This window comes from Trichechus manatus, unplaced genomic scaffold (assembly GCF_000243295.1).
Source record: "Trichechus manatus latirostris isolate Lorelei unplaced genomic scaffold, TriManLat1.0 scaffold00008, whole genome shotgun sequence".
Lineage (NCBI taxonomy): Eukaryota > Metazoa > Chordata > Mammalia > Sirenia > Trichechidae > Trichechus > Trichechus manatus.
The window spans coordinates 7,506,518-7,514,485 of record NW_004443944.1 but is presented as its reverse complement, the minus strand read 5'-3'; the positions used below and the strand labels follow the sequence as shown (position 1 = coordinate 7,514,485).

The 7,968-nt window shown below is 47.5% G+C and overlaps 1 pseudogene; it reads right to left on the bottom strand.

The window, feature by feature from the left end:
- Window positions 1–3,599: 3,599 nt before the first annotated feature.
- LOC101343058 (zinc finger protein 343-like) overlaps window positions 3,600–7,968 on the bottom strand; it is a 45,022-nt pseudogene continuing 40,653 nt past the window's right edge.

The window sequence follows — 7,968 nt, the reverse complement described above, 5'->3', positions numbered from 1 at the left end:
TCTTAAGTGAGAATAACAGCACAATTGGAAGAGCGTAGTCAATGTCACTGAACTGTGCATGTAGAAATTTTTGAAATGGTGTTATCTTTGGCTATGTGTATTTTCACCACAAAAAAAGGTTGAGAAGTTAGAGGGCTGACATGTTGTGGGGCTGTTAACCAATGTCATAAAACAATATATGTACTACTGTTTCATGAGAAACTACTTGTTCTGTAAGCCTTCACCTGAAGTACAATAAAAAAAAAAAAGTTAAAAAAAAAAATAGCCTCCTAGTTCCCAAAGGAAGTGGAAAGTAGGGAAAAGGTGCAAACTGATGACCCATCACAATTACTGGGTTAAATATTTCCACATTAAAGTTGACATTCATTTTCCATAATCCACTACCACCTTTCAGAAAACTCAGCAAAAATCAACATGAAAAAGAATTCTGAAACTGACAGTGAGGAATAAGGGAGGGTTCTGAATTCAAGGTCATAGCTCAAAAGAAAAGGGCAGAGCTTTTGGACAATTAAATGAAAATGCCAAAAAGACGTGGAGCTCAAGACACTTTTTCGAATGGGTTCAGATGGTGAGGCCAGCAAGGATGCCATGAAGCGACTTGAGTGTGAGCTTCCTGATTCTCCAAAGTACCCCTCACCCCCGATCTGGGTTTGGTTCCCTCATTAATAGGACTTGTCTGGACTCTGCAGGCATGTGAGTTGAAGACCACTGACCTAATGTCAGGAATCAGCCATTGGCTCCTAACAATCTAAGCTCGGCCTCCCTGGGCACCAAATCCAAAGTCCAGGACAGCAGGGCCTGTGTACCTCCCTTTCTACAGCCCCACCCCCTCACTCTTAACTTCTGCAGAAGACCTCAGCACACCTCAGTTCGGTTTCCCTCTGGGATGGAGTGGTGGGGACCTGATTCCAGCAGGCCTTCTAAGATACAAAGGAAGAAGTGAGCAGTGATCTGGGGAAGCCCGTTGCCAGGTCTGGAGAGATGACCCCTTTGCCCCTTCCCTCTGCTAAGCTAGGCCTAAGAGCCCATTCCCCAGGCATGGCTGAAGTTACTACAGGCTCTGGGGGATTTCAGTAAAAGTGTGCACCGTTTTCTATTTCCGTCCTTTTTTCACAAGCAAGGTGCTGGTTTTCTTGAGTGCATTTCTTTCCCAATGGTAGGGAAGGGCGCTTGGGGTTACTGGGAATCCTCCCTCCTCAAACCCCTAGAGATTACATATCCGTATCACTTTCCCTGCAGCTTGCGGTTCTGACCAAAAACTGTTGGTTTTACGCAGGGCATGCTGGCAAAGGTACATTAGGGCAAATGTGGCAAAGAACAGGGGCCCACATCCCCAGGATCCTCCTCACCTCAGGATCCTGGGGAAAGCTGACTTCAAGGCTAGGAATAGTGGGTAGAGGTGGTGGGGCCAGTGACTAGTCTGACATAACCCCATGCCCTGCTTTGCCGGGATGTCAAAAACACTCAAGGCTTTTTCTGATTTTCAAAGTCTGAGACCCATTTTGTGGGTCTGGCAAACGTCCACTGGGCAAACAGACTTGCTGGAGCCTAGGCAAGCCCTCTCCAGAGAATAGTTACTGCCCCGAATACAGGGGTAAGACCCAAGACATGCAGAGTTGTCAAAAAACTGAACAATCTGGGGTCTGAAGGAGGAGCACTAGACGGGGGCGTGGCGAAAGGGCTAGGTCCTGGGAGTGAGAAACAATGGAGGTGGTATGGCTAGGCTGCCGCAGAGTAGTTATTAGAATGACGTGGGGAGTGCCATTAGCAGGACTGGGTCCTAGGATCGGAGGGCTGAGGGCACATGGCTAAAGGTCCTTACACCTCATATTTGAAATGTGTTTAGGGGTCTTTATATGGTTAACCTAACATATAGAGAAGCCAAGAGGTCCAAAGCAACAAGACTGGAGAACAGTTTGAATATGGTTAAACGATCTGGTCTTGGAATGTGGAAGGCTCTGGAAAGCTGATTTCAAGGCAAGGGAGAGTTAAAAGGACCTTGGAGCTAGGACTGGGAACTGAGCATTAGGGAACAGCAATGCTCTGATGGGTAGAGAAAGATTCAGCAGACCAGAATAGAGACGAGAAAGTTATGAAGAAAAACCAGGGAAGGGAGCTGCCACAGAAGCCAACAGAAGGTAGTAGCAGAAAAAATGACCCTTTAGGAGAAGAGGTGATTGAGTCCCTGGAGATGTGGGACATTCTGTGCCTTCACCTGGCATCTGTCTCCAAAACCTAGATCACTCCTCTCCCCATGCAAAGGACCAGATTCTCTGATAAATGTACTCAGGACTAATTTTGTCTTAAGGGTTCAATTCATTCAAGAAACTTGAAGTATGAATCTGATTTCCATGTGCCATGCAGGACAGATGAGTAACACAGCCTGAGTTATGGTTTATTAAAGAAAAATTTTACTATACTGAAGGGACAACGAAGCATGAGAAAGAACTGGTGTATCAAAATAAAACAAGTCAACCATTCTTGGGTTACTTAAGTAAACCTTCTAATTTTCTATTCCATTTGGTTACAGAATGTGGGAAATTTGTCTGTTTAGTTACTATTGACATCGTCACCTCATACAGAGTATAGGCGGTCACGAGACTTCTCCTCAAACTCCCTCAGAGGTGGGTCAAGTAGTGATTTGTGGTCGCAAAATTCTGTCCTCTTCAGTCAGTTGAGGAGGGACACTGGAATGCAGTTCTGCCCACAGACCCTGCCCACACGCCTCTCTCCCTGAGTGTGTCTTCTGGTGTAAGAGGAGGTGCAACTTACCGCTAAAGCACCGCACGTTCTCCCTGCCCACATAATGCTTCTTCTAAAAAAAGCTGTACTTTGATGCGCAATGAAGTGTACCTTTTTCCCAAATTGCGGCCCCTTCTCCCTGCACACATAGCCCTTTTATTGTGTCTTCTGGTGAAAGTGATTTATAGTCAAAGCTTCGGCCACACTCACTGCAAACAGAGGGTTTCTCCCGAGAGCACACAGATGTCTAATGAGGCTTTGCTTATATCTTAAGCCTTGTTCACACTCCTTGCACACCTGTGGCTTCTCCCAAACATGTCCTCCAAGGGAGAAACGGACCTGACTTCTGGCTAAAACCATGCCAACACTCCAAGCACATGCGAGGCTTCTCATCTCAGCGTGTCCTCTGGTGTCTGATGAGAGTTCACTTCTGGTTAAAACCGTTAGTACACTCAACTGCAAACAGGGCTTCTCCCCCTAGTGTGCCCCTGGGGAGAAAGAAGCCTGACTTTGGGCTAATGCTTCACCCACACTCCAGGAACAGGTAATGTTTTTCGCCTGAGTGCATCCTCCGATGTGTGATATCAAAGATTTCACTTCTGGCTAAAGCCTCACCCACACTCCTCACACACATATGGCATCTCTCCTGAGGGTGTCCTCTGGTGTATAAGGAGGCTTGATTCTAGGTTAAAGCCTCACCCACACTCCTTGCACACATATGGCTTCTCTCCTGAGTGTGTCCTCTGGTGGAGGATGACTTCCGGCTAAAGCCTTGCCCACACTCCCTGTACATGTGGCTTCTCCCCTGAGTGTGTTCCCTGGTGGAGAAGGAGACCTGACTTCTGCCTAAAGCCTAGGCCGCACTCCAGGCACACATAAGGTTTCTCACCTGACTCTGTCTTCCAGTGTCTGATGAGATTTGACTTGCAGTTAAAGGCTTGCCCACACTCCTTGCACACGTGGCTTCTCCACTGAGTGTGTCTTCTGGTGGAAAATGAGGTAATTCCCAGTTAAAGCCTCAGCCACACTGCAGGCACACCTAAGCTTTGTTACCTGAGTGCATCCTCTGGTGTGTGCTGAGAAGTGTGCAGTTAAAGCCTCGCCCACACTCCTTGCACACAGACATTACCCGCCCTGAGTGTGTCCTCTGGTACATAAGGAAGCTTGATTCCAGGTTAAAGCCTCGCCCATATTCCTTGCACATGTGACTTCTCCACTGAGTGTGTCCCCTGGTGGAGAAGGAGGTGTGACTTCTGGCTAAAGCCCCGCCCACACTCCAGGCACACGTAAGGTTTCTCACCTGAGTGTGTCCTCTGGTGTCTGACGAGATTTGACTTGCAGTTGAAGCCTCGGCCACACTCTTTGCACGTATGTGGCTTCTCACCTGAGTGTGTCCTCTGGTGTCTGATGAGAGTTGATTTGAAGTTAAAGCCTCTGCCACACTCTTTGCATACATATGGCTTCTCCCCTGAGTGTGTCCTCTGGTGGAAAAGGAGGCCTGACTTCTGGCTAAAGGCTCGCCCACAATCCTTGCACACATGTGGCTTCTCCCATGAGTGTGTTCTCTGATGGAAAAGGAGGCCCGATTTCTGGCTAAAGCCTCGCCCACACTCCAAGCACACATAAGGCTTCTCCCCTGAGTGTGTTCTCTGGTGGGTGATAAGAGTTGATTTGCTATTAAAGCCTCGCCCACACTCCAGACACACATAAGGTTTCTCACCTGAGTGTGTCCTCTGGTGTCTGATGAGATTTGATTTGTGGCTAAAGTCTCGCCCACACTCCTTGCACACATATGGCTTCTCCCCTGAGTGTGTCCTCTGGTGGGTGATGAGAGTTGACTTGTGACTAAAGCCACGCCCACACTCCTTGCACACATGGGGCTTCTCCTCTGAGTGTGTTCCCTGGTGGAGAAGGAGGCCTGACTTCTGGCTAAAGCCTCGCCCACATTCCTTGCACACGTATGGTTTCTCCCCTGAGTGTGTCCTCTGGTGTGTGATGAGATTTGACTTGTGGCTAAAGCCTCGCCCACACTCCTTGCACACATGTGGCTTCTCCCCTGAGTGTGTCCTCTGGTGCATAAGGAGGTCTGATTTCCGGGTAAAGGATCGGCCACATTCTCTACAAACGTAAGACTTCTCCCCTGAGTGCGTCCTCTGGTGTTTGAGGAGGCACAATTTCTGGTTAAAGCCTCGGCCACACTCACTGCAAACGTAAGGCTTTTCCCCTGAGTGCGTCCTCTGGTGATTGAGGAGGCTTGATTTCTGGGTAAAGCCTCGCCCACAATCCTTGCACACATAAGGATTCCTCCCTGAGTGTGTTCTCTGGGGCATAAGGAGGCGTGGCTCTCGCTCAAAGCCCCGCCCACACTCCAGACACACATAAGCTTTCTCCCCTGAGCGTGTCCTCTGGTGGGTGATGAGATGTAACCTGGCGTTAAAGCCTCGCCCACACTCCTTGCACACATGTGGCTTCTGCCCCGAGTGCGTCTTCTGGTGCGTAAGGAAGACTGATTCTTGGTTAAAATCTTGGCCACACTGCAGGCACACATAAGGGTTCTCACCTGAGTGTGTTCTCTTGCATGTGATGAGATTTGCCTTGCGGTTAAAGCCCCGCCCACTCTCCGGGTGCGCATACGGCTCCTCCCCCGAGTATGTCCTCCGGTGCATAAGGAGAAGTGACTTCTGGTGAAAACCTCGGCCACACTCACTGCAAACATAGGGCTTCTCCTGTAAGAGGGACCTCTGGTGTGTGATGAAGTCTGACTTCACACTACAGTCTGGTTCATCCTCTCTAGAGCTGACTGCTCCAAATCTTGAGGTTTCTAATTCCTTCAACCCTTGACTTCTTTCCACAGACTTTACCCTTTGGGCTGAGTTGGGCTCCACCCCTACCTCTGTGTTGCCTTCTCTAGGGCTTGCTGACTGTGTTTCGGGTGGGCTAGAGAACCCCCTGGAATTCCCTCTCTCCCCTCTCCTCCCACACAAGGGTCTGGAGACTTCTTCTCTCCCTTGACCTTCTGTGTTTTCCCTCCAGAAGCTCTGATCAGAATCCTGCTGCTCTGGCTGCTTCTGATGCCCTGGGCTGGAATGCCCTGGATGGACGTGATGTTCCGCACAGAAGCCTGGGAAGATGGGAAGCACGTGCTGGCTGAGGAATCGCTGACAGGAGAAAGCCAGAAGGCAGGAGGAGCAGGGGTGGAGTTCTGGCTTCGGTTCTGCTGAAGAGACAAAGGTCTCCGTTAGAGTAGCCTAAGTGGGCTCCTGGGCTCTTCTTCTCTTATGACAGAGACTATCTCATTGCTCGAGTCCCTGGGTGGCACAGACAGTTAAGTACTCAGCTACTAGCTGAAAGGTTGGTGGTTCAAAAGACAGCCTGGTGATCTGCTTCCAAAACGTCACATCCTTGAAAACCCTATGAAGCAGTTCTACTCTGCACACATGGCGTCACCAAGAGTCTACATCACTTGATGGCAATTAACAACAATCTTGCTGCCACGCTTGTAACTGACCACATATAAAACACAATTTGTGTTCTACCAATAATTCACTTATATTCCATTTTTCAAATTACAGTTTCTATTGCAATCTAGAAGGAGCCCTGGTGGTGCAGTGGTTAAAGCACTCAGCTGCTAACCAAAAGGTTGGCGGTTCGAACCCACCAGCCCTGCTGGAGGAGAATGATGTGATCTGCTCCCGTGAAGATTTACAGTCTCGGAAACCCTATGGGGTGGTTCTACTCCATCCTATAGGGTTGCTGTAAGTCAGAATCGACTGGACAGCAGTGGAGATGTCACTCCTTGCCATATCTTCCCAGCAATCCCACGCATAATCCCTTAGTAATCAAGCACATTACTTGGTGGTACATGAGTACATGAGACAAACTCTCACCATCCTCACTTTTAAGGAGCACTCTGGCTGTACTTCTTCCAAGACAAATCTGTTAGTTCTTCTGGCAGTCGATGGTATATTGAGTATTCTTCACCAACACCATAATTCAAAGGCATCAATTCTTCTTTGGTCTTCCCTATTTATTGACCAGCTTTCACACACATATGAGGCAACTGAAAATACCATGACTTGGGTGAGGCGCACCTTATTCCTCAAGATGACATCTTTGCTTTTTAACACTTTAAAGAGGTCTATTACAGCAGATGTGTCCAATGCAATACGTCGTTTGAGTTCTTGATTGCTGCTTCTATGGGTAGTTAGATTGACTAGCTATGGCTAAATCAAAACACACAAAACTAGACTGAAATGGATAAATCTATAGAGGTAGACCCTGATTTACAATGGGGTTCCATCCCTATGACTGCTGTAAGTCACTTCTGACGGAAGTTGAATACCTTATATATTTTTTTAGTTCTCATTATTATTGCCTTTTAGTATCAGTATTTTTATAAATCTCATCTTTGTCTTTGGGGGTTGGCATGAGAATGATATGCATGCAAAAGCTGGACAATGAATAACGAAGACCTATGAACAATTGATGCCTCTGAATTATGGCGTTAGCAAAGAATACCGAATATACCATGGGTCGCAGAAGAATAAACAAATCTGTCTTGAAGAAGGACAGCCAAAATGCTCCTTAGATCAAGGATGGTGAGACTTTGTCTCACGTACTTTGGAAACGTTATCAGGAGGGACCAGCCCCTGGAAAAGGACATCATGCTTGGCAAAGTAGAGGGTCAGTGAAAATAAGGAAGACCCTCAGGGAGATGGACTGACAAAGTGGCTGCAACTAAGGGCTCAAGCACAGCAAAGATTGTGAGGATGGTGCAGGACCGGGCAGTGTTTCATTCTGTTGTACACAGGGTTGCTATGAGCTGGAAGTGACTTGACAGCACCTAACAACAACATGAGAATGATAACATCAGCAGATTACACATGCAACACTGTATACAGTACATATTACCAAGAACGAGACGCACAGAAAAAAAAACGACAACACGGACATCAGTAAATGCAGTTCATCATAACTCGAATACGTTGTAAGTCGGGGACTATTGGTATTGAGTTTGATGGAACCAGACTGTGAGGGGCTAGGTCAAACCACATAAAACGAGATAAAAACATGTTGAAGAATATGAAAACAGAACAAAACAAATCCGCACCAGGGAAAGATGCCACACTGTTTGAAGGAAACTCCCACCTGAAACTGGTTTTGTCTCCAAAACGTGATTCCCTTTTAGATGGTTTCTCTACAAATACAGGAATATGTACAAATGCA